The 27091-nt window shown below is 37.3% G+C and overlaps 1 pseudogene; it reads left to right on the top strand.

Annotated features, from left to right (window-relative positions):
• Window positions 1–8996: 8996 nt before the first annotated feature.
• Window positions 8997–10096, top strand: LOC103658662 (annotated as a pseudogene).
• The last annotated feature ends 16995 nt before the right edge of the window (window positions 10097–27091 follow it).

Here is a 27091-nt window from a genome sequence, read left to right as displayed (position 1 = left end):
CTGTTGCATCAGAGTAGATTTCAACCAGAAGGGCCCAGGAAACTGAAATCATCAGAGGAGCGCTTTCTGAAAGTTACTTGGGAGCAGGACATAGTGTGGACTGAGACTGGTGAAGACACACTGTATAATAGTCTAATTACGAGGGTACCACTGGCTGGGCAGTAGTGGTGATGATGGAAAAGAAATGTTAGTTAAAAAAAAAAAAGTTATGTGAGGAGTCTGAAGAACTGATATATTTAATGCGGGCATTGGAGATAAGGAAGATGTGAAACATGATACAGGTAGAACCTAATATGTGATAATGATGGTCCCATTGGTAGGAGGAGAACCTGGATTTCATAGAAAGGTGTTGGAGTAACATAAAGGAGATTAGACTGTGTTGTTGATTATATTCTACTCCCTTCAGGTTTTCCTTTTGTGTTGCAATGGCAACAAACAGGACAATGGATGTAACATGGATATCTTAAGATTGCATATATTTGTCACCATAGCAGTCAGAGAAATGACAGGCATGAGTCGTACTCAAGATGTGCTAAGTTTCCAGGTTATACGTACTCTTTTTTATCCATCAACTTTAACTTTCCTCATATTATCTCACTTTCTGACCTCTTACACACCTTTCAACTCTGTAACGATAACAAAACAAAACTATTATCATCCTTACGATACATCTCATATATATCTGAAATCTCCTAGTGTCTTACTAAGATATATTATCATAAACTGAGAAACATATTTATGTGGATCCAATACAATAAATTTTTACCAAGGAACCTAACAGCAAAACATTCTTGAGTATACATAACTTTTTCCAAGGAACTTATCAATTCCTGCCCAGTTTCATATGTTTTTCTAAATGTCTTATGTCCCTATATATAGAAGTCTACATCTACATCTTTTCACTTCCTACTCTCCCGATCACTATATCCTAACACCTGAGTAATATTTAGCTGGCATTTGTAATGCTAGGATTAAATTATAGGAGAGAAGTCAGAAGTATAGTTTTGAGATTTATTTGCATAGTGATCTGAGTCACTTGGAAAGATAATGAACAGAGAAGAGAGGAGATTAGTGCCCAGAGAAAAGAAGAAAGTCAAGGATGGAACCTTGAGGAACCGCCCATATTTTGTGTTATTGAAGAGAGGAAAAAGCCCTGCAAAGGGAAGAGAGGCAAAACAAAGAGATGAAGGAATTACCAATGTATTCTAATGTTGTAGATAAGAAAGGTGTTTCAAAAGGTGGTGTATGTTCAAAAAATGTAAATTTTCTCTTTCTGAGCATGCAAGATAGGCCCTGAGAAAGATCATTGATAACGTCTGATAAAGCAGTTTTAGTAGAGTGTTGTGGGAGAAAATCAAATTGAAAAGGGTTAAGGAGGAATGGTTGATAAACAATTAGAGGCATCAGTTTGATAGTTTGTAAAAACTCATAGATCAGCTAGAGAAACCTCACAGACCACATTAATGAGCTCTTTTATCACAGAGAATAATTTGAAACTTTTCATACCACATTAGTCAGGAAACAGGATTTTACTTTATTTCTATCAACTTATTGTACAAGTTACGGGAAGCTATTTTAACTACTTCCACTTTCTTACCTAAATTTAGCCTCAATACCCAGTTGAAGTGATATTAGGATGATGTTTATGCACCAGTGGAAAAAAGGGGCATTTGATTACCATTTAATGGTTATTTAATATTTCCATTAAATTTATAACAAAATATATTTTCTACATATTTGAAAGACTTTTACATAAATATTAACTAACCAAAAAATCTTTGATCAGATGGTGAGAACAGATTTTTTACTTTAGAAAATATGCTCATTTTCAGGTTACTATGAAAAATACTCTCTCAGATAAGACATATTCCCTGCTTACAAGGATCTCATAAACAACTAAGAATATAAAGTTGGACGACTAAATGTGTATTATTACAGGCAGAATGAGTTTGTCCCATTCCCTAGTCCGTGGGGTTTCTATGAATATCCTTGTGCAGGCTCTATTCTACGTTTAGTAAATGGTGTGGGAATTTCTTACCTAAGAATTGTATAAGCCCAATTGTAAAAGATAAAGCAATTCTTAAGCTTTTGCTAGCACTCAGTATTGCCAAAAAAGGCCATTAAGTGCTGATGGTTCTACTACTTAAAAGGGTAACTGTGGTGAGTCTCACATTTCTTACACACTAAAAAGAATCTTGGCATGGGTTAGAAGCAGGAGGATGTACTAAGTGGGTACTGACACAATTCACATCACAATGGAAGCAATTTCTCCACTGTGAATGGAGTATTCAGAGTAGGTAATGTTGTTTTGTGAAAACGTTCCTCTTTCTTTAATAGGACTCTGGGTGTATTATTACTGAAGATTGATATATGTCCTCAGATGGTATACATGGATAGGTGTGTAAGTATGTGTGTGTAAGCCTGTGTGTGCATGTGTGTGTGTTCACTCGGTACAATACTTGGTGACCAGGAAGAATGAGAAGGCATGTACCACTGACTGAGAGACATTGGCCTCTCAATGACCATTCTGGAACGCTCTTCTGTAGTCCACTTACTCCCAATCATGGTATTATTACATATTTACCAATCTAGATTTTGAGAATTATATTACTACAAATTATCATGCTCAGTTTGCATTGCTGAGAGAGAGGACAAGAAGACATATTTACCTTCTGAACTTAAAGACTATTACTCCTTCCCTACAATCTCTCTTGAAAATGGGTCAGCAGAAGGGTAATTTTAAAAAGGCTTCACTGTTTTTATACTACCATTCCCTTAATTCCCCACAAAAATCACCAAAGCGTATATAGAAGTAACCACCTTTAGTAACTTCTTGGTGGCTAATTAAAGAAGTCACAATGTAGGAAGTTTAAAATCATTAACAAAATATGACATTACCCAGTTTCCAAAAAACTTAGGGTTTCACATGATGTCTCCTCACAGGTTTAAGAAAATGGTTTTCCTGTCTCAAAATCGTTTGTTTTATCTCTCTTCTTTTCAAATAAAGAGATAAGAACACATAGAGATGCATCAAGAAACAATTGTGTCTATCAATAAAGAAGGAAATACTTTGCATGCCAAGGAAGCTAAACATTCTCTTTTCTATCTTTTGTTCTATATATGAATGCTACAATTAAACTATGTTCTCAATAGGGAGATAGTATAAAAAAAAGTGCTTCCGGGATTTAGCTTTTAAAGCTACATTGCCTAGACTTTCATTCTACCCTAATTCTTTCATGGCTCAGATATGTGGTCTTGTACATGTTATTAATTCTCTGTATCTGTTTTCACATCAACAAAATTGGAATAATAACAGTATGTACCTCAGAAGTTGTTTAGAGATTGATATGAATTCATGTATGAAAAACATTTAGAATATAAATTCCTTATAAATATTTGCTCTTATCATTTTCTTAAATATAGGCATAGAAGAGGAATTGTCCTTTGATCTATGGATCCTTAGTATTATCTATGTTCTTAAGTAAATGCCTTAGTAGAGTCATATATTTATCTACTTTGGAAGAGTTTCTATGCAATGAGAATTGTGGTTCTGTGGAAATTTGGACATGCAAGGAAATCTATCCCTAAAATTATAGGCTTTTGGGGAGGAAATCCTCCCCACCCCCCAATTTTATCCATAGTTGTTTAGCCATCTGGCTCTCCTTTTAAAAATTGATTTTGGCCATTTAATTTTTTTCTGGGAAATTGTGCATTTCATCACTGTATTAGTTTGCAGAGGCTGCCATAACAAAGTAGCACAAACTGGGTGGTTTAAACAATAGAATTGTTTGCCTCACAGTTCTGGTAGGTTAGAAATCGGAATCAATGGGGCTGGTTCCTTCTGAGGGCCATGAGGGAAGCATCTGTCCCAGGTCTCTCTCCTTGACTTGTAGATGGCTGCCTTCTCCCTGAGTCTCTTCATGTCATCTTTCCTCTATGCTTATCTCCTCTTCCTGTGGCATTCTACTTGTTAGGACACTAGTCATATTCAATTAGGGGTCCAGCCTACCCAGCTTTGGCATCAATTTAACTAATTACATTTGCAATAACCCTATATCCAAATAAGTTCACATTATGAAATACTGGGGTTTCATAACATATGATTTTTGTGGGGATAAAATTTAACCCACAGCAATTAGTAATGTCAAATATTTTCTTATTGTGTTTTAAATAGTATTTTAGTATTAAAAATTCTTCCTTATTTTTTATTTCTCCTCAATTTATTTAATACATTTGTAATCATTTTCTCATAGAGTATTTCAAAAGTATACATTAATAGGGAGAATAGTATAAGGAACTGTCATGTACCTATCACCCACTATCAACAATTATCAACTAATGACCAATCTTTTTTAAAAATTTTTGAGTGTAGTTGAAACAAAATGTTACTTTGGTGTCAGGTGTACTGCGTAGTGATTCCACAAGTTTGTACATTATGCTATGCTTACTACAAGTATAGCTACCATCTGTCACCATATAACCCTGTTATAGTATCATTGGGCTATATTCCTTATGCTGTGCCTTTTGTTCCCGAGACTTAGCAACTCGTGGCCAATCTTGTTATATCTACACTTCTGCCGTCTCCAGTCATATGCATTTTTGAAGTAAATCCCAGATATTATATTATTTTATCTGATAATGGGTTTACATCTCTAAAAAATTAAGAACTTTAAAAAACAGCCACAATACTAATATTATACTTAAAAAATAAACAAAAATCTCTATATATCATCAACTATGTAGTCAATTAAAATTTCACCAAATGCCTGGAAAAAAGCTCCCCCCCCCCCCATTTCCTCCATCCTTCCCTCTCTTCCTTCCTTTCTCTAGTTCAGGAGTCAGCAAACTTTTTTTATGTAAAGGACCAGAAAATAAACATTTCAGGGGCGCCTGGGTGGTGCAGTCATTAAGCGTCTGCCTTCAGCTCAGGGTGTGATCCCAGCGTTCTGGGATCGAGCCCCACATCAGGCTTCTCCGCTAGGAGCCTGCTTCTTCCTCTCCCACTCCCCCTGCTTGTGTTCCCTCTCTTGCTGGCTGTCTCTCTCTGTCAAATAAATAAATAAAATCTTTTAAAAAAAAATTAAAAAAAAGAAAATAAACATTTCAGGGTTCGTTGGCCACATACAGTTTTCATTGTATATATTATTTTGTTTACTGTTAAAAACATTTAAAAGTATAAAAGCAACTGTAAAAACAGGTCACAGGCTAGATTTGACCTACGAGCTACAGTTTGCTGACTTTTGTATAGTTTGCTGTTTGAACTGGCATTAAGATCTATGTTGTATTGGTTTGAGATTAGATATGCATGAGATTTATTTGAGTAAATGCCAGTGAGAGAAAATAGGAAAGAAACCAGGACTGTCTCAGAGCACCACCAGATTGCAATGCAGTTCTGACTGCTGTGGAGGGAAAGAGAAAAGTGGGGAAGATTGGGTAGAAGAGTCCCAGACCGCAGTGCAGTTCTAAGGAAGTTTGACAAGATGTATGGAGGTCCCCAAGCCAAAGTAGTTCATTGAAGGGTCCCAAGACTACCAGGAATGAGCATCTCTTAATATCCATGCCACAGTTAGTCACTGGCTGGGAATAGCTTATGGGAGGCATAGTCTTAAGACAAATGAAGTGATAAATGCCAGAGCCCAGAGCTGGGGATATCAGTCAGGTTGTTCCCTGCAGTTGGAGTTCAGTGAAGTGCATGGAGACCACCATGCACTGCAATTGTTTGATGACTCCTAATTTTCTGTTTATCTGTTATAAATCTCTCTCTCTTTCACACAGAAAATTATTTGTTGAAGAAATTAATTATTTGGACTGTGGAATTTATCATACTGGGAATTGGTGATTATATCCCATTGGGTTACTTAACATGTGTGCTGTTGCCAGCTAGGCCCTAAAATTGATAATTATACCTAGACATTAGTTCTCAACTTAAAGATTTAATCCTATTCAGTTAAAATTTGGGGGAGGAATACTTTATGTGTGATGTTATGATATCAGCATACATTGATGATGTACAAAGTGCTCATGATGTCTGTGCATCTTACAGGCTTAATTCAGCCCTCATTTCAGTTACTGATACAGCAGATATATCCAGGAGAAATTCAATTTATTGGATCCTACTTCAGGCACACTGTGTGCCTTTTCACCTACTGTCAGGACCCTCCCTGAAGATACAGGGCAAGTGAGTGAGAGGTGCAGAGGGGCTAAACTCCTAAGGATGGGTATTGAGGCCCAAATTCTCCTACCTTTTTAAAAAATATTATTTAATTTAAATTTAATTAACATTTAGTATATTATTAGTTTCACAGGTATAATTCAGTGATTCATCAGTTGCATATAAAGCCCAATGCTAATTACATCACGTGCCTTCCTTAATGCCCCATCTACCTCCCCAACTCCCCTCCAGCAACTCTGTTTCTTTCCTATAGTTAAGAGTCTCTTATGGTTTGTCTCCCTTTCTGATTTCATCTGATTTTATTTTTCCCTCATTTCCCCTTGATCCTCTGTTTTGTTTCTTAAATTCACATATGAGTGAAATCACATGATAATTATCTTTCTCTGATTGACTTATTTCACATAGCATAATGCTCTCTGTTCCATTCACATCCTTGCAAATGATAAGATTTCATTTTTTTTGATGGCTTAGTAATAATCCATTGTATATGCATATACCACCTCTTCTTTATCTATTCATCTGTTGATGGATATCTCAGCTCTTTCCACAGTTTGACTTTTTTGGACATTCCTGCTATAAGCACTGGGGTGCAGGTGCCCCTTTGGATGACTACATTTGTATCCTTTGGGTAAATACCTAGTAGTGTAATTGCTGGGTCATAGGGTAGGGTCTATTTTTAGCTTTTTGAGGAACCTCCATACTATTTTCCAGAGTGGCTGTAGCAGCTTTCATTGCCACCAATAGTTTAAGAGGGTTCCCCTTTCTCCACATCCTCGCCAACAGCTATTGTTTCCTGACTTGTTAATTTTAGCCATTCTGAGTGGTGTAAGGTGGCATCTCATCATGGGTTTGATTTGTATTTCCCTGATGCCAAATGATGTATCTGTTGACCATTTGTATGTCTTCTTTGGGGAAATGTCTATTCATGCCTTCTGCCCATTTTTTGATGGGATTATTTGTTTTTTAGATGCTGAATTTGTAAGTTCTTAATAGATCGTGGATATTAATCCTTTATCTGATAAGACATTTGCAAATATCTTCTCCCATTCTGTAGGTTGTCCTTTGGTTTTGTCTACTGTTTCCTTTGCTGTGCAAAAGCTTTTTATCTTGACTAAGTCCCAATAGTTCATTTTTGCTTTTGTTTCCCTTGTGTGACATTGTCTTAACTATAAAGTCACTGTTTCTTAGATTGTCTCTGTTCCTTTCTGGTCTTTGTTACTTTTGGACTCTCTCTTCACTTAAAGGATCCCCTTTATTTCTTGCAGGGCTGGCTTAGTGATCACAATTTCTTTAGTTTCTATTTGTCCTGGAAGCTTTATCTCTCCTTCTATTCTGAATGGCAGACTTGCTGTGTAAAGTATTCTTGGCTGCATATTTTTCTAATATAGCACCCTGAATATATCACACCATTCATTTCTGGCCTGCCAGGTCTCTGTGGACAGGTCTACTGCAAGCCTTATGTTTAACCCTGTAGGTTAAGGACCTCTTTTCCTAAGCCACTTTCAGAATGTTCTCTTTATCTCTGAAATTTGCAAGCTTGACTATTACTTGTCTAGATGTTGACCTATTTTTATTGATTTTGAAGGGGGTTCTCTGTGCCTCTGAACTTGAATGCCTGTTTCCTTCCCCAGATTAGGGAATTCTCAGCTATAATTTGTTCAAATAATCCTTCTGTCCCTCTCTATCTTTCCTCTTCCTTTGGGACCCCAATTATTCTAATATTGTTTTGCTTTATGATATCACTGATCTCTCGAATCTTCCCCCCATGATCCAGTGGTTATTTACCTTTTTCTCAGATTCCTTATTTTCCATCATATTGTCTTCTATATCACTGACTCTCTATTCTGCCTTGTTTATCCTAGCAGTTAGAACCTCCCTTTTTTATTGCATCTCAGAAATAACATTTTTTATTTCAACCTGATTTAGACTTTGGTTCTTTTATTTCTCCAGTAAGGGATTCTTTAGTGTCTTCTATGGTTTTTTCAAGCCCAGCCAATATCTTTATAATTGTTGTTTTGAATTCTAGTTCTGACATCTTACTTATATCCATGTTCATTAGATCCTTGGCTGTAAGTTCTGCTTCTTATTCTTCTTTTTGGGGTGAGTTCTTCCATCTTGTCATTATGTCCAGAAAAGAATAGATGAAGTCAGGTAAAATACAAATATAGCAACAACACCACCAGAAAAATATACACTACACAAATCAGAAGAGAACAGAAACCAAAAAGAAAAGAAAAAGAAAAAAACTGAGAATAAAATCGAGCAAGAAACAGAACATAACAGAACAATAAACTGGATCCTGAGTGTATTTTGGTCTGTTTGTTAGAAGAAACTAGATCCCAAAATAGACAAGAAAGAAAACCTCATATATATATATATATATATGTATATATATATATATACACACACAAAAANNTATAAGTGTAAAATGAAGTTTAAAAAGCAATTTAAAAGTGTAAAGGTGTAAAAATGAAATTTTAAAAAACTTAAAAAATAATTGATAAGAAAATAATTGAAAAGGAATATATAATATAAAATTGAAGGACTAAAGAATAATAATTATGCCAGAAAAATATACACCACACTAATCAGAAGAGAACAGAAATCAATCAGATAAGAAAAGGAAAAAAAAAAAAAAGGAGAATAAAATCAGACAAGAAGTTGAACAGAACAGAACAATAATCTAGATCCTGGGTGTATTTTGGTCTTTTTGTTAGAAGAAACTAGATCCCAAAATAGGCAAGAAAGAAAACCTTACATATATATACAAAAATGTAGTTGAATACAATGAAAGGGAGCCAAAAATGAAATATATATATAAACTGCAAGTGTAAAAATGAAAATTTAAAAAGACTTAAAAAATAATTGATAAGACAAGAAAATAATTGGACTCCATCAGCAGTCCCTGCCAGGATTGTGCTGCCCCAGCTACCAATGTGCCCCACAGCCACCACTGCCTTTTGGAATGGCCGATAGGGGACCTGCCGATGGCCCGAGATAGAAGGTACAGCAGAAGATTGAGAAACAGTAGGACGCAGACCTGGAGCAGATCCTGATCCGGTGAGTCACCACCCAGTGCCACAAGCATGTGGGCCCGCCCCAGCCTGGGCAGGAGAACTTCCAGATTTGGCTTAAGGATGGCACAGTGCTGTGTGAGCTCATCAACGGGCTGTGCCCCAAGGGACAAGCCTCAGTGAAGAAGATCCAGGCCTCCACTATGGCCTTCAAGCAGCTGGAGAAGATCTCTGTTCCCTCAGGAGGCCTAGCACTATGGCCTCAACACCCACTGACATCTTCCAAACTGTGGACCTCTGGGAAGGAAAGAACATGCCATGTATGCAGCAGATGCTGATGAACCTGGGTGGACTGGCAGTGGCCCAGGAGGATGGGCTTTTTTCTGGGGATCCCAACTGGTTTCCTAAGAAGTCCAAGGAGAACCCTCAGAACTTCTCGGACAACCAGCTGCAAGAGGGCAAGAACATCATTGGGTTGCAGATGGGCATGAACCGCAGGTCATCCCAGGCCAGCCTGACCACCAGATCCTCTGATCCTACCCCAGCCCTGTTCCTGCCCTCCCATAAATGGTTAATATATATATATATTTTTTTAGCAGTGACATTCCCTGGGAGCCCCTGGGGCTTTCAGACTTCCCTCAGCCAGGGGTGGGGGCCTGGCCTGCCTCCTCTGGGGGTACTGGATGGCAGGCTCTCCCCAAGTTCTTACTAATACAGTCCCTTCTTTAAACCCCTCCCAAAAAAGAAAAGAAAAGAATTGAAAAGGATAACAAAATATAAAACTGAAGGACTAAAGAATAATGACTATACCAGAAAAATACACACTACACAGTCAGAAGAGAACAGAAACCAAACAGAAAAGAAAAGGGAAAGTATGGGAGTAAAATGGAAATAAAAATCAAACAAGTAAGTGATCAGAACAGAACAATAAACTAGATCCTGGGTGTATTTTGGTGTGCTTGTTAAACTAGATCCCAAAATAGGTCAGAAAGAAAAACTTACATATATACAAAAATAAAGTTGAATACAATGAAAGGAAGCCAAAAATGGAAAAAAAACATTATATAAACGGTAAGTGAAAAAAAAAGAAAATTTAAAAAGACTTTAAAAAAAATTTGATAAAGTAAGAAAACAGCTGAAAAAGATAATAAAATATAAAACTGAAGGATTAAAGAAAAATAAGAAAAAAACCACGAATGCTTCTTTCCCCAAAAGCTGGAGTTTTATAGTTTTGTATGATTGGTAAACTTGGTAGTTGCCCAAGTTCCTGGGGTCTTCTAGGGGAGGGGCCTGTTTCACTAATTCTCTGGTGTCTTTGCTGGGGAGGAATTGCACCGCCCTCACCAGGGCACTGGGCTAAGCGTAAGCAGCTCCGGATTTGGAGGGGGCGGGGGCTGAAAATGGCGGCGCCCCAATCTCTATCCCAGGAGCTAGGAGATCACGTCCCCCACTCTTCACTGACCCCTCACAGAAAAGCAGTCAGTTGCTCTTGTCTCTCTTGTTTTGGACTGAACTCTATGTTCACCCAATCTGTGACCCCGCACTTTTATCTCAGGCACGAGACCCCCGTTATGAGTCTCCAAACTTTACGGACTCTTGTGGCGTATACCCGGGCTGATCCTCTCAGGTAGGGAAGGAGGTCTCACTGCAGTTCTGCCTTTTCCTGGGCCTCTGCTCAGAGAGCTTTCCCCTGACCAAGCAGGGGTTTCCGGTTTATGGCAACACGCAGCAGAAAGAAGCACCTGGTCTCGCTGTTTGCAACCAGCTTTCCAGCTCCAATGCCTGGGAACTCTGACGCATTCAGGCACCCCGGTTCTTTATGTGACCCCAGGGATCCTGAGACCATGCTGTCCCACCTGGGATTCTGCCTCCTGAACACCTTTCAGGTAAACTTCTGAAAGTTCCGATTTTGCACTCTGCTGTTTGTAACACTTTCCAGTAGCCGGTTTACGAAGGCTCTCTACCCCTCTGGTTTATCTTCTGATGTATCCCCTCAGACTCACATCTCTCTATCTCCTACGTTGCAAAAAGTGGTCACTTTTCTAACTGTAAAATAGTAGCAATTATTTTCTCAGATCTCCGGCTGATTTTGCAGGTATTCAGAATGATTTGATAACTATCTAGCTATTTCCAGGGACCAGACAAAACTAAGATCCCCTATTCTTCCACCTTCTTGGAAGGTCTCAAATTCTCCTATCTTTTGCTAGTGGGAGCTTGTTCAAGTTGGTTAGTAGGTCATTTTTGAAAACAATTTTTAAAATCAAACTTATTGAGATATTATTTGTATGCAAGATTATGCTCACATTTTACTTACTCAGTTTGACGAACTTGGACAATTGTAAAAATCCATGTACCAACTACCCCTGGCAAGATACAGTGCATTCCTTTTTTATTTTCCACTCATATACAGTTTTTCTTTTACTTATTTATTTATTCTTAAACGTACAGTTTTATATTAGTTTCAGGTGTACAACATAGTGATTCTGTTGGGAAAAATAAGAATCAGACCAGCAAGAGACCAAGTAACACACAAAGAAGTAGGAGAACTCAGATTTATTTTACGCCTTGGACCCAGATGAGCTCGTGCTCCAAATTCTGGGCCCCAGGCAACAGGGTTACAGGTTTTTTATAGGGGCTTCAAGCAGCCAGGCTCCAAGGCCTATGCTGACCTCTGGTAGGTGGGTTTGAACTGGGGGGTGGAGGCTGCTTTAGGCGGGAACAGTAGTGCAGGGAGCCTGTGGCTGGAAGCCTGTTTACAGAAGAAGAAATGGCTGGTTATCTCTCGCTCCCAGTAGGGCTTCTGGTTATCTCTAGCTCATTGTTAGTAACTTTCCAACTTCTGGGGCCTCCTGGCCTGGGCTTGCTCTGGGCAGTTTCCGTCTTCAATTCAACAATTCTATACATTACTTAGTGCTCATCACAATAGATGTACTCAATCCCCTTTATCTATTTCACCCATCTCCCAACCTACCTCTGGTAACTACCAGTTTTTCCCTATATTTAAAAGTCTGGTTTTTTGTTTTTGTTTTTTTTTGGTCTCTTTTTTTTCTTTGTTCACTTGTTTTGTTTCTTAAGTTCCATATATGAGTGAAATCGTATGGTACTTGTCTTCCTCTGACTGACTTCATTTAGCACTATATTCTCTAGGTCCATCCATGTTGTTGCAAATGGCAAGATTTCGTTACATTTTATAGCTGAGTCATAGTCCATTGTGCGTGTGTGTGCGCACACGCGCGGGCTCTTTATTCATTCATCTGTGGATGGACAGGTGGGTTGCTTCCATATTTTGGCTATTGTAAATAATGCTGCAATAAACATAGGGGTGTATGTTTCTAGTCAAATTAGTGTTTTTGTATTCTTCGGGTAAATACCCAGTAGTAGAACTTCTGGATCATATGGTAATTCTATTTTTAAATTTTTGAGGAACCTCCTTACTGTTTTCCACAGTGACTCTATCATTTTGCATTCCCACCAGCAGTGCACAAGGGTTCCTTTTTTTCCGTATCTTTGCAACACATGTTGTTCCTTGTGTTTTTGATGTTAGCCTTTCTGACAGGTGTGAGATGATATCTCATTGTGGTTTGGGTTTGCATTTCTCTGATGATGAATAATGTTGAGCATATTTTCATGTGTCTTTTGACCATCTGTATGACTTCTTTGGAGAAATATCTGTTCATGTCTTTTGCCCATGTTAATTGGATTATTTGTATATTATTTGTATATTTTGGATACTACCCCTTATTGGATATATCATTTACAAATATCTTCTCCCATTCAGTAGGTTGTCTTTTTGTTCTGTTCATATTTTCCTTTGCTGTGCAAAAACTTTAATTCTGTTGTACTCCCAATAGTTTATTTTTGCTTTTATTTCCTTTGCCTCAGGAAACATATCTAGAAAAATGTTGCTATAGCCCATGCAGAGAAATTACTGTTTATGCTCTCTTCTGGGGTTTTTATAATTTCAGATCTCATATTTAGGTTCTTAATCCATTTTGAGTTATTTCTGTGTATGGTGTATGAAAGTGGTCCAGTTTCATTCTTTTGCATATAACTGTCCAGTTTTCCCAACACCATTTGTTGAAGATACCATCTTTTCCCATTGTATATTCCTGCCTCCTTTGTTGTAGGTTAATTGGCTATTTAATTATGGGTTTATTTCTGGGCTCTCTCTTGTGTCCCATGTCCACTTTTGTGCCAGTTCCACAGTGTTTTGATTACTAAAGCTTTGTGGTTTATCTTGCAATCTGGGATTGTGATACCTCCAGTTTTGTTCTTCTTTTTCAAGATTGATTTTGCTGTTTGGGGTCTTTTGTGGTTCCATACAAATTTTGGGATTATTTTTTCTAGTTCTATCAAAAACGCTATTGGTATTTTGATAGGGCTTGTGGTAAATCAAGATATAGCACATTTCTATCATCCTAGAAAACTTCCTTCTGCTCCTTTGGAATTAGCTCCTCCCTCAATCTCAAATATTAACCTCATTTTTAACGCTACACGTTCATTTTTTTTAGTACTAGAAATTCATATAAATGGAATTTTACAATACATAGTATTCTTTGTGTCTTTCTTCTTTCACTCAGTATAGAGTTTTAAGATTCATCCATATCGTACGTGGGTAAATCTTTTTTTTTTTAATTGTTAAGCAGTATTGCCATGGATGAATATATCAAGATTGCCTGCATAGTCATTTGGTGTTCCATAATCAGGCACTCCCTACCAGATCCTAGTAGTACACCAGAAGGTGTTTTTCAAAAAGTCTGTAATTCTCTACTTCATATAGCACTGTCTTGCTCTAGGAACCTCATAATCTGAGATATGAGCCTCCCATTGGGTCTAGTCATAAACTTCACACCATGTTTTTTCCACCAATTATGCTTTGAATTCCACAGGGTCTGTAAGGAGGCATCACAGCATGAAGCTTTTTTTAAATAAAATTTATTTTGGGATAATTCATATATAGTTGTAAAAAATGATACAGAGATATTCTGTGTACATTTTACACAGTTTCTCTCAATGGTAACTCTTTTTTAAAAGATTTTATTTATTTATGAGAGACAGAGAGAGAGAACAGGGGGAGGAGCAGAGGGAGAGAGACAAGCAGACCCTGCACTGAGTGCTGAGCCTGATATGGGGCTCAGTCTCAGGACCCTGAGATCATGACCTGAGTCAAAACCAAGAGTCAGACACTTAACTGACTGAGCCCCCCAGGTGCCCCTCAATGGTAACTTCTTGCAAAATATATAGTAAATATAACAACCAGGGTATTAACGTTCATTTTCTCAAGATACAAACATTTTATCGTCACAAAGGTCTCTCACGTTGCCATCCTACAGTCACATCCACTTTCACCCCATTTGGTCCTTAAGTCCTGGCAACCTCTAATCTGTTCTCCATTTCTAAAATTTTGTCATTTCAATTGTGATGTATAAGTGGAAATATATAGTATGAAACCATTTGGTATTGGCTTTTTTCACTCTCTTTGATTCCCTGGAGATTTATTCAGATTGTTGTATGTATCACGGATTTGTTCTTTTTTTAATTGCTGAATAGTATTCCGTGGCATGGATATACCACAGTTTATTGAAGTGTGTTGAAGGATATCTGGATTGTTTCCAAGTTTTGCATATTATGAATAAAGGTGCTATGAGCATTCATATAGATTTTTCTGTGAGCGTAAGCTTTCATTTCTTTGTGGCAAATGCTCAAGAACAATTATGAGTCATATGGCAGTTGTATGTTTAGTGTTTTAAGAAACTGCCAGAATATTCCCAGAATGGTTGTATCATTTTATAGTCCAGTTTCTTCACATCCTTGTCAGTATATGATGTCACTATTTTTTATTTTAGCTACTCTGATAGGTGTACAGTGATATTTCATTTTTCTTTGAATTTGCATTTCCATAATCATTCATTTTTTGACATGAGGACTATTGTTCTAATAGTTTTTGAAATGTTTAAATATTCCTCTTTCCCCAGTGTATAGTTACCAAATTAAATGGCTATAGTTTCCTTTAGAAAGAGATTGCGATATTTATGACCATTTATACTTGTCATGGTGTTTCAGGGTCCTCCCTGCTCAGGATCCCATCTTACCTTTCAGTCATTAAGTTCTGACTTCCAAAAACTAATAAGAGGCCATGACTCTTTACTGGGGCAACTATCCTCAGAATTCTGGTTATCCTTAAAATCTTTTGATTTTTTTTTTAATATTTTATTTATTTGACAGAGAGAGACAGTGAGAGAGGGAACACAAGCAAAGAGAGTGTGAGAGGGAGAAGCAGGCTTCCCGCCGAACAGGGAGCCCAATGTGGGGCTCGATCCAAGGACCCTGGGATCATGACATGAGCCAAAGGGAGATGCTTAATGGCTGAGCCACCCAGGCGCCCAAAATCTTTTGATGTTTCAGATTGTGTAGTATCCTTATTTCCTGTCCATCTAATTTTCCCCTAGAGAAGTTGTGTATTGACCACTTCCATAAGTCTCTGCTTATCAGGCTTCCCTAGTTGTTTTTCTGACCTCACCACTCATAATTATTGCACCCATTCAGCTTCTGTCTGTTCTTGCTGCTTGGACTATTGTTTTGAGATCCTCTCATAACCATTTCTATTATTTGACTCTGTTCTCTAATGTCATCTTCTATTTATTAGCCTTAGTCTACAGAGGAGAACTATGCTAAACTTTAAAATATTGCTGGTGACCCTCTCATTAACATATTTCTTGTAATTTGGGTAAGTATTGTGGGTTTTCTGGCCCTATATGTTATATTCACTCTAGCAAACCCACTTATATTAGCTTTTAAATAATGTTTCCCCACTATCTGATATAGCATTCAGGCATTTCCACCTCACTTAGTATAAGTCATTGCATTTTCCATGCTTCTAGAAGATATCCTAATAAGATGTTTATACCTCTTTAGGCCTTTGACAGAGAGTTATTCTATATCATAGGAGAGGATACATTGATAGCTTCCTCCTATCCAACTTTATGTTCTGGTGCTCTTGATAAGAATCCCTCAGGATCTAGTCTCACTGGCTCCTCCTGGCATATGATGGCTAGGTCCGGTGGCTCTTTTGGTGTACAGTTCCTTTTCCTCCCTAGGCCCAGAATGTTCTCAGTCAGGACAGATTTCAAGGGATGTTTTGTGGGGAAGAGGCCTCTGCATTTTTTTTAAGGAAGGGAAACTTGTTATCTTTTTTTAGAGAGATGTGGGCCATTTGTATAGGCTCAGCAAGTCTAGTAGACTTTGAGAATTTTCAGGGCATCAAGTAGATATATGCATTCCATGTGTCAGGGTCCCACTTTTCTCTTCACTATGGTTCTGACCTAGGCATAGCCCTTCTACCTTAGTTGGGAGTTTAATATTTTGGGTTTGGTGAATCTGAGGATTGTGTTCTGAGCTGGGTCCTTAGTTTTCTCTGCCCTCTGGTTTCAAGAGACAACAGCCCCCAGACAGTTGGTCTTTCACCCTTAGCTTTTATTTGCTGATTAATCACTTTAGCTATATATAATCTAATTCAGAATGATCAAGTTTAGCAAAAACCACTCAATTGTACTGTTCTTATAGTTGTGGTTTCCCCCATATTTCTTAAATAGTTTATATGCTGCACCAGCTAATGCACTCCGTCTTTCATTATGGCACTCCAGTATCACACTAGTAACAATTTTAACAATTGCATTGCCGTGTCGTGCCAGTGGCTATCTATATTCCATTCATAGTTTGCCATGTGTGGGGAGTGATCCAGCTTCAAATTCCCATCCAAATTTGGCTCTCTGGAACAGCTCCTGGCACTAAGCTCACAGGGTAGATTCCCAGAGAAGCAAAATCTGTGATGGAGATTATTGTGCAGGTGGTTTATTATAACTTTAGAGAGGAAAGGAAAGAAGTAGGACTTTGCAGAGGAAGAAGATTAACTGGATCCAGTTTCAATTGAAACCTTAGCTGACCTTCAGATTATGTAAAGATGGAGTGACCCTTCAGAAATGCTCTGAATTAGGGGTGCCTGGGTGGCTCAGTCGTTAAGCATCTGCCTTCTGCTCAGGGTGTGATCCCAGAGTCCTGGGATCAAGCCCCATATCGGGCTCCTCCACTGAGAGCCTGCTTCTTCCTCTCCCACTCCCCCTGCTTGTGTTCCCTCTCTCACTGGATGTCTCTCTCTGTCAAATAAATAAATTTAAAGAATCTTAAAAAAAAAGAAAGAAAGAAATGCTCTGAATTAGAGCAAGGAAGACAGACCTTTCTATTTTCAACTTCACCTGGAAAAGAAATACCACCTTGGGCAAGGTGGCTGTCTTTAATCATCGGATGGGACTGATATCTGAGAGCTATCTGCCAGACCCTCTCTTGGCAGTTCATTTAAGAAGGTATACAGAATAGCATCCCATACTAGTATATATAGATATTTCTCATTCCATTTTGAAGTTGCATAGTACCCCAATATGTGCATACACCAGAGTTTACTCAATGCATTTCCTTTTTTTTTTTTTTTAAGATTTTATTTATTTATTTGAGAGAGGGGGAGCACAAGCTGGGGACAGGGGGCAGAGGGAGAGGGAGAAGCAGACTCCCACTGAGCAGGAAGCCCAATAAGGGGCTCAATCCCAGGACCCTGAGATCATGACTGGAACCTAGCCAGCCAGGTGCCCCAGTCCATCCCCGTTTGATATATATATATTTCAGTCTTCCGGTATTAAATAGTACTATTATAAATAGCCATAAGTTTGCATCTTTTTGTATTTTTGTCAGTGTAACTTTGAGATAGACTCATAGAAGTGACATTGCTACTTCAAAAGGTAAATATATATGCAATATTGCTGGATATATCCAATATCCCCTTCATGGGCATTTTACCATTTTGCAGCACCAATAGCAAGTAATGGCAGTGCCTAGTTATTCACAATCTCATCAATAGACTGTGTTGTTAAACTTTTGATTTTCCAATCTGATATGTGAGAAATGGCATCTCAGTGTAGTTTTAATTTGCATTTGTCTTATTTTGAATGATACTGAGCATCTTGTCATATGGGTAAGAGTCATTTGCATTTTTAACTGTCTCTTCATATTTCTAACTCATTTTTCTGTGGGGTTGATGGTTTTTTTGGAGTGTCTATTTTTGTCATTTAGAAGTACTGTGTACACTGGAGATAGTAACCCTTTTTAACATAAATTACAAATTCGTTTTTGCAATTTTCCATCTGTCCTTTTATTTAGCCCATATATTTTGTGATATAAAGTTTTATTTTTATGTAATCAAATGTACCCATCTTTATCCATACTGCTTCTGAATTATGGTTGGAAAACATTTCCTCACTTCCAGTTTATAGAGTAATTCACACATGATTTTGAGGAGTCCTGCTCCAGGCCCAAAACTTAATGTGTGATCATTTAGGCCCAAATTAAGGCAAGTATTGTCTTTACCTGGAAAGCTGCCCTCCTCACGCAAGACTTGGTGCACAGTCTGGAGGGAGGTGCAGTTAAAGACTCAACACCCCCACACCTCCAATGCTCTTGGATTGCAGATATATACATATCTGCATTTATAGCCCCAATGTCTCCATTTAGAGACTTCCTTGGCTGGGGGGAAGGGCCTGTCCAAGGCTTTCTCAAGTACCTCTTTCATGAAAACCACCTTATTCAGGCACCTTGAAGATGTTTTTCTCCACTATCTCTCAATATTCAGTATTGTTCCACTTCTAGCCATCTTCAAGTCTCTCCTTGGCCCCCAGGTCCATACAAAAGCTGGAGATTTCCTGCCATCTGCTTCCACCTGACTCTCACCCTGCAGTTGCAAGGGGGAAAATAAACCATTGGGAAAGCCGGTACTTTTTTCCTGTTTTGCCTCCTGCTTACAATGTCTCAATGAGTGAATAAAGGCTTGATTGTTTCTTTCATTTTGACTTGTCCTAATTTACCACCTGGACACATGGCAGCTCAGCTCTCTCCAGCTCAGCTATTGACGATTTTAAATACTTATATCAATTCAATTTTTACACTCATATCTCTGATATATTTGTAATTTTTAGTGTGAGGAATGGATCCAATTATTATCATTTTCTATAGAGGTAGTTTGTCACTCCATCATCACTTATTTCAAAGAACATCTTTTTGCCCCCACTGACTAGAAATATCACCCCTAAACTAATGATTTATTGGTGCTTAAACCTTCTGCTTGGAAGTGAAACCTATCACTTCCATCACAATTAACGGGCTAAAGCAAATCCTATGATGCAGCCTGAGGCCTATTGGGTAGGAAGGGTAGGAAGGGATAATCCTAGTCCAGGGAGGAGTAGCAAACATTTATAAATAATAATACATCTATTACACACTCCTATCCCCATCTGTGCAGATGCATCTCCCCATCCAAAATAACAAGTGAGGCACCCACTGTTAGTTTCCAGTGCAATCTTCTGGATGTTTTCAAGCTTAATCAATGATAAATATTAGTGGTGGTAATGTTCATCCTGTCTTGTTCCTGAATTTAGTAGAGATTCTTCTAGTGTTTTTCCATATAGCATAATGCTGAATTTGCATTGAAATAGATATATTTTATCATTCTTATAGTACTGAGTATTCAGTTTTGCAAAATTCCAAATTTTCAACACTTATGGATATTAATATATGATTGTTCCAAGATCTACTAAGACGATGCATAATATTAGCATATTTCCTAATTTTGAGCTTTTATTTTATGTTTTTTGTGTTATCTTTCACTAAGTCATGATTTATTATTACTTTAATATGCTCCTGAATACTTAAAGGAAATAAACAATATATTTAAATTATGCCACAGAGTCTGGCACAAGGTTCAAGCAGTATTAGGTATTATTATTTGCCTATTATATAGTTTCCTCTATTTCTATATTTCCTTTGTTTTATATGTAAATTTTAAATCATCTAGACTTTAATTTAGCCTAAATGTAAGGACATTCAGTTGTCCATTCTTACTTCCTCTATTTCCCTCTCTTCCCTTCCTCCCTCCATCTCTCTTTCCCTCCTTCCTTCCTTCCCTGGCTGTCTGCTAATGGTTAGCTGAATATTTTAATAACCTGTACTGACTCTTCACTCATTTCTCCCTTGATTTGAAACGCTACCTTTACCATTTATGAATATATTTGATTCTCTTTCATTGATGGGCTCTTGACATAGTGCCTCCTATTTTTCTCTACTTCGTTGTTGTTCCTAGAGCCACAGTCCCTCTCATGGTGCAACACACCACTTCTCACCACTTTGTCTCTAGTGCTGCTGGCATTTGTGCTGTCAGTATGAGTATTTAAAAAAAAAAAGTAGTTAAAAAAATTTTTTTAAGTCAGCATGAGGAGATAGGGAGTAGAGAAAATGAGGGGTACAATTCCTATCTGTCCCCACCCTGTGGTGTAGGGGTTGACTATTTGACTTTACATTCCTCACATTCCCTAGGCCCTGAAGCCAGAATCAGGTGGTTGTGTAAGCCACAGCCTTACACTCCCTTCCTTAGAGCTACTTACTATATCTATTTGAGACTATAGAACATGTACAATTCCAGAGTGCATTTTAAAAATTCAGCACATTTAGTGATGCACTTAGGGATCATTCACTAGATATTTGGGATATGATCTCTTGGTAACTTCAGTCCAAATTGCAGTTCTCAACTTCTCTCTTTTATGAATTTTCACAGGTATTTTAATTGAAAATTGAAAGAGGTCAAATCAGGTCTAGGTAGATTGCCATCACTATAACATGAAAATTCCATTACTTGTTTATAATGATAGAAATCAGTGAGCTGTTGGGGCGCCTGGGTGGCACAGCGGTTAAGCATCTGCCTTCGGCTCAGGGCGTGATCCCGGCGTTATGGGATCGAGCCCCACATCAGGCTCCTCCGCTATGAGCCTGCTTCTTCCTCTCCCACTTCCCCTGCTTGTGTTCCCTCTCTCGCTGGCTGTCTCTATCTCTGTCGAATAAATAAATAAAATCTTTAAAAAAACAAAAAGAAATCAGTGAGCTGTTAAGCTTTGCCTAAAGCCTCTTACCAAACTGGACTTTAAGTTTTATTGGAATATAACTCTTTGACTCAATTTCCTCATATATATATATATATATATATATATATACACACACATATATATAGTATATAACATTTATAATATATAAAAATATATAATATATAAAAATATGTATATAACACATATCTAATATGTATATAACATATCATACATTCATTCTATGTATGAATACATACTTAAAACTTTATTGAGTAAACTAGGAGCCACATCTCACTGAAGCTTTTTAAAGATACTTTGCAAATATGTGGAATGTTTTGTACATTTTTGTTCCTTAAACAAAAATTTCAATGAAGTCCCCTCCTTAATGTTATTTGCCAAATCAGCAGATCCCCAGAGCAGGATTCCTCCCTTTCCAAGAAACAAACGTGTATGTGGGACAAGATGAATAGCATTTCACTTGCAATGATATGCTGAGGGATGTGTATACCAAAGTAAACATCACAATCCATAGCCCTGATTCCCATTTTATGGATTTTCATTACTAAATAAAATTATCTTAGGGCAAGGTACTAATTTATACATATGTAAATAGTGCGGTTTCGTCCTTCCTTCCTTCCTTCCTTCCTTCCTTCCTTCCTTCCTTCCTTTCAAGTGGTATCTTTCAAAAAGGTTTTCTCAACTATTCCTTCAGTGTAGAGGTTTCCAGTATTGTTTTGTGTAACAAATTCTGAGTGACTGAGGAGAAATGGGTGGGAAAGACGGAATATACAGTTACACCAGAGATTCTTTTTCCCCTTTCTGTTTTGGTTGTGGAACCAGACTCAATGCAGTTATTATCACAATGGATTTGTGATGCTGGTATACCTCATAGTTCCTGATTCCTTTCCTGAATCATTGCATGGAAAGTCATGAACATTAAAAAGGACTTTATATAATTCAGCCTGTTGATCATAACTTTTGCCTTTAGTGCTTTGTACTTTTGATGTTTGAGTTAGTTTTCCATGTTTAAATTAATATGGGGCTTTACTAAAAGATGTAATGAAAAGTTTTAATGTTGTGAAAGAGAAGATTTTCCTCATTCTAGTGTAAAGCTGTTTAAGTACTTTGATTTCTCCCACATTCAAGGCTTTTTAATGTTTCAAGAAATTACCTTATTCAAAGTCACAGAGAATATTTGCCCTTGACTGTATATGGGAGTCCAACATCAGTTTAGAAATTCGAAGCTATATGTACATTATGATGGCATAATGTATGTATGGCAACTTTAATATATGTGGCAGGTTGAAGTCAGAGATCTATTTACAGTGGCAGGAATGTGATCCTGACACCATAGTGACAAACGGACCTTTGCCATTTTGCTGGTGAGGATTCTGATATCTACAGCAGTCATGTCTTCCTGAAAATGGGCAGGTTTTCCCATTTCGTTTTCTCTGTAGAGTCTGGATTAATCAGATAAGCAAGCAGAGATAGGTATCATCAATTTTTCTGAACAGAATTCAGGCTACTCTGGTTAAAACTGCTAGGAGTTTCGTTTTGTTTGGTCATGCATACAATTTTTCTTCCTTCATTTGCACTTCTCTTTTTCAGTCATATCTCCCATAATTAAATTTATCTTCCATAATTAAATTTATGACTAAATCGGGACTGAGAATAGCTTTATTATAATTAGTTATGTTGAAACAACTTCATTTTCCTTTTTCTCTAACAAGAACTTTTCTATAACACATGCAAAATTCACAACGTTGGATTCCTTAGGCTTTGCGCTAGTAGTGATCTTACTGCACAGCTGCAGATATGGAAGGAAAACTTTTTATTTTACTAAAATCAATGGGATAATAAATTCAAAAATATTTTGGTTTCACATTTCTAATGCCTCTTGGACATTTATTCCTAGGGGATCTCCTGGACACTTAAATTCATTTTATGATCTCACTTTTCATCTTACTTCATTCATTCACCAGTAAACTTCAAGCTACTTAAGGAAAGAGAATATATCTTATTTATGTTTTTATCCCTGTTGTCTAGCTCAGTGCCTGGTACATAGTAAGAGCTCAATAAATATTTTTGGATGAATAAACTTGACTCTTTCTTGGATTGCTAAATTAAGTTTACCATACTGCCATTCTCTCAGGCTTTAAAACGCCATATAATCTTTACCTCCTAAATTCAATCAGTTTGTAAATTGTATATATTCCAAATGAACAATGTCTTTCAAATATGACTCTTTGCCCATACCCACTGCTACCTCACCAGTTCAAGATTTTATTGCTTCTCTTATACTAATGCATTAGTTTTATGTTTCTCCCAATTTCAGTCTCTTTTATTCTCAGTCTGTTCTAAACAAGATACAATATTCCAAAAGCACAGAATTTACCACGTCATTTTGTTAGGGACATTTTTAAGCCTCTTTAGTCTCCACAGAATTAAGTTCAACCCACTCTGCCTTCAAAGATCTCTATTATATGATCTCAATCTCCTGTGATCTCTAGGTCTTCTTAGCAAGAGACCTGGAGACTGCCTATCATTCTTCCCACTTCTCTGCAATGTATATGACTCATGTGGTTTGGGGGATAGGAAAATCACCTTCCTCAAGTTTAAAACTGGCTTTTTTAAAAAACATAATTCGGGTTAATTTCATCCCATCTGGCATTAGGTCCTGCCACATTAGTTCTCATCTTCTGAAATAAATGTATGAGAAGTCATTCTTTTAAAACAAAAGAAAACCTGAATTTCACTATGATTGCAAATTTGCCGTGTAATTGAATCACTTTTGCATTAGGTCTCCAATTCACTGGGAAGACTGCAGTTACACTATCAGTTGAAATTGTTTTATTAAGTTGTTCACATCTTGCAGGTTTACATGGCTCTTAAATTTCTCGAATCATCCTTCACATGATTTGAAACTGAGTTTCAATGAACTCATCCTTCAATGAAGGATATGCCTTCATCATATCCTCTCTCTTTTTCACCTTCCACAGATCTTCAAAGATGTCCAAGACCTTTGCTGTAACAACACAGTTCTTCAGGGACTCCTACGTGGATTGTATCCATGAAGCCACTGCACAAGGTACTTCTCTGATTCTTCAAATGTATTATGTTGTGCTTGAGAGACATGGTGAATCTTTGACAAGAAACTATGACAGTTTTCTTTCTTTTTTGCTTCTCACATATAGCAAAATAACATGGACTGCAGATGTCCATGGGCAAGCTAATAACTTTTATATTGTTTATTTATTATTTATTTACTTTCTATATTTATTCCTTTCAATATTCCTTATCACTTCCAAGTTTTCTTCTAAGCTTAACATTTTTTTTTAGGTCTCATACACTTATCTATTTTTCTCAGAGACTTTTCTACTTTCTTGGAAGACATTGTTACTCAACAGTGTGGGAAAGATGATATGAAGATGCACTGTGTGTTAACCTTTAAGATCATGAAAAGTGATCCTAGCTAGGAATTAAATTAGTCACAAGTGTTTGTCTGTCTTTCAGTTAAAATCTCTGTCCCAGCAGTCTCCTTCCCATTGTATTTCATAAGTCCAAAACCCACTTGATTTTATGGTCATGTGCCATTTGCTGTATTGAATGTCTCTGTTTCCTCCCAGTTGGAAGAGAATACTTTTATTTGAATTGTCCTAGCCTATTAATTAATTCATTTATTCAGCAAATATTAAATATTATATGCTAATCATGACTAATTTCAGGCTACCAACATGTCATTGAACACAGAGTTGTGAAAACATACACGCACAATCCAGCTCCATGGATACCATGGGATTGAGCAAATGCTACAAATTGGGGCTGCCTTTTTCCCCAGAAAGCAGTTTACAAGTAAACCCACATCCACTTACAAGCAAACTCAAATCCCCATATATATATATATATGATGTATATATACATAAAAATGGATATATATATAATGATAAAAGTGTATATATATATGATGTATATATACATAAAAATGGATATATATATATGATAAAAATGAATATATATATATATATAATGATAAATAGTTGCTTAGTATGATAGATAGTGATAGCTATACCTACCAAGGAGAAATTAAAACAGGAAAAGAGAGAGGAGATGTGAGGTGGCAGAACTGAATTTTAGATGTGGCAGTTGGGGAAGACCTTGTTAAGTAGGATAACAGCATATACAGGGTGAGCAAGAAGGCTGTGGAGATCCTTTCAGACAAGGTGTGTATTGGAAGCCTGTGAAATGGTTGTCTGCCATGTTGGGGAAACAGAAAAACATTATAGCTGGAGTAGAGAGAAAGCAATGAGAAGGTTGAAGATCAGGTAGTATGTAAAGAGGGACTTCATAAGCCATAGTAGGGTTTTATAGGCCATAGTAAGAACATTTCTTTTTACTCTGAATAACTAGGGAAAGCTTTGCACCTTTTTTTCCCCCCCAGAGGACTGACATTCTCTAAGTACTGTGTGAGAACTGGATTGACATGAGGCAAAAGCAGAAGCAAGGAGAACAGTAATAGGGCACACATTCAGGCAAGATACCATGGTAGTTTGGACCAAACTGACAGAGATGCAGATATAAGAATTGGTCTGTTTTTACAATATATTTTGAAGATAGAATTTGGCAGGATTTTTCAATGGATTGTCTCTGGGGTGGGGAAAAAGAGAGCAATAAAAATGTGTCTCCAAGTGTTTGGGAAAGAGCAAATGGAGGAATGAGATGGAAAAGGTTATAATACAACATATGCTGTGGGGAGAATGGGGATATCAGGAGTGTTGGGAACTCAAATTTGGACATGTTCAGCATCATATACAAAAGCCTAATTGGGGTGAGTTCAAGAAAGAATTGGAAAAGAAAAATTATAGCAGCAATTATAGTTTACTCTTCTGAAAAATTTTACTGAAAAAGTGAGCAAAAAAGTACAGAGGTAACTATAGGAGAAAGTTGATACAACTGAGGATATTATTCTAGGACAGGAGAAATAATAGCATATTTGCACACTGAGGAGAATGATCCAATAGAAAGGAAAAACTGATGTTACTAGAGGATTAGGAAGAATTTCTCAAGAGACATCCTCAGATGGATGGTAAGGGATGGTGAATTGAGGAAAAATGGAGAGACTGGCCATAGCTAAGAGCTAGGAGATTTCATTGATAATAATAGGAGGAAAGGCAAGATACATGGGCATTAGATGCCCATGGGTGGATAGATACAGTGGTGGGGACTTGAGGACATTTTCTTCCTACCGTTTTTTTTTTTTTTTCTCTTATAAAGAGAAAACATATTCATGTGCTGAGAAAAAGCATGGGGAATAGTTTTCAAGGGGACAGGTGAAGATAGATATGACATAGTCTACATGGAAGTGGAGAGTGGAAGGAAGCGTGCAGGGTCCAGGAACAGTACTGTGCTTTGGGGCAGCAGTGAGGAACCTCTTGACTTAATGGTCATAAATCTGAAGTGAGGCTCATCAGTAAGATTTTGTGTTTTTCACCTGTCCTTTGCAGTTGTATGGGTGCAAACAGAGAGCAGGTGGATATAGTACTATTCGGAGAAAATTTCCTTTTGAATATTGGAGAATTTCAAGTTTATTCTTAGAGCAATAACTTTGTCCAGAAGGGCTTTTCAAGAAGATGTATAGCATATTTAGAGATGGGTAGGATATATAAAGTCTTCCTAAAAAACTGTGAATGTGTTGATCATGAGAAAAAAATATAAGTGTGCTGATCATAGGTGCTTTTTACAAGTAATAGGTATTTTATCTCTGAAGTATTCTAAGCAGTTTATTTCTTCTGCTTTTGGATTTGCACAAATATTGTTTTCTCTTTGTCTGGCTTTATCTCAGTTCATTACTTACAGTTTATATTTTATAACACCAGAAGGTGGTTTAATATAGTGTAATGTGTTTCTATGGTGGTACAATTCAGTGGCAGTCTTTTGTTCTTATAGCTCCACAT

This window comes from Ursus maritimus, unplaced genomic scaffold (assembly GCF_017311325.1).
Source record: "Ursus maritimus isolate PB19 unplaced genomic scaffold, ASM1731132v1 scaffold_3, whole genome shotgun sequence".
NCBI lineage: Eukaryota > Metazoa > Chordata > Mammalia > Carnivora > Ursidae > Ursus > Ursus maritimus.
The sequence above is the reverse complement of the archived record's forward strand: the minus strand, read 5'-3'. Positions and strand labels throughout refer to the sequence as shown.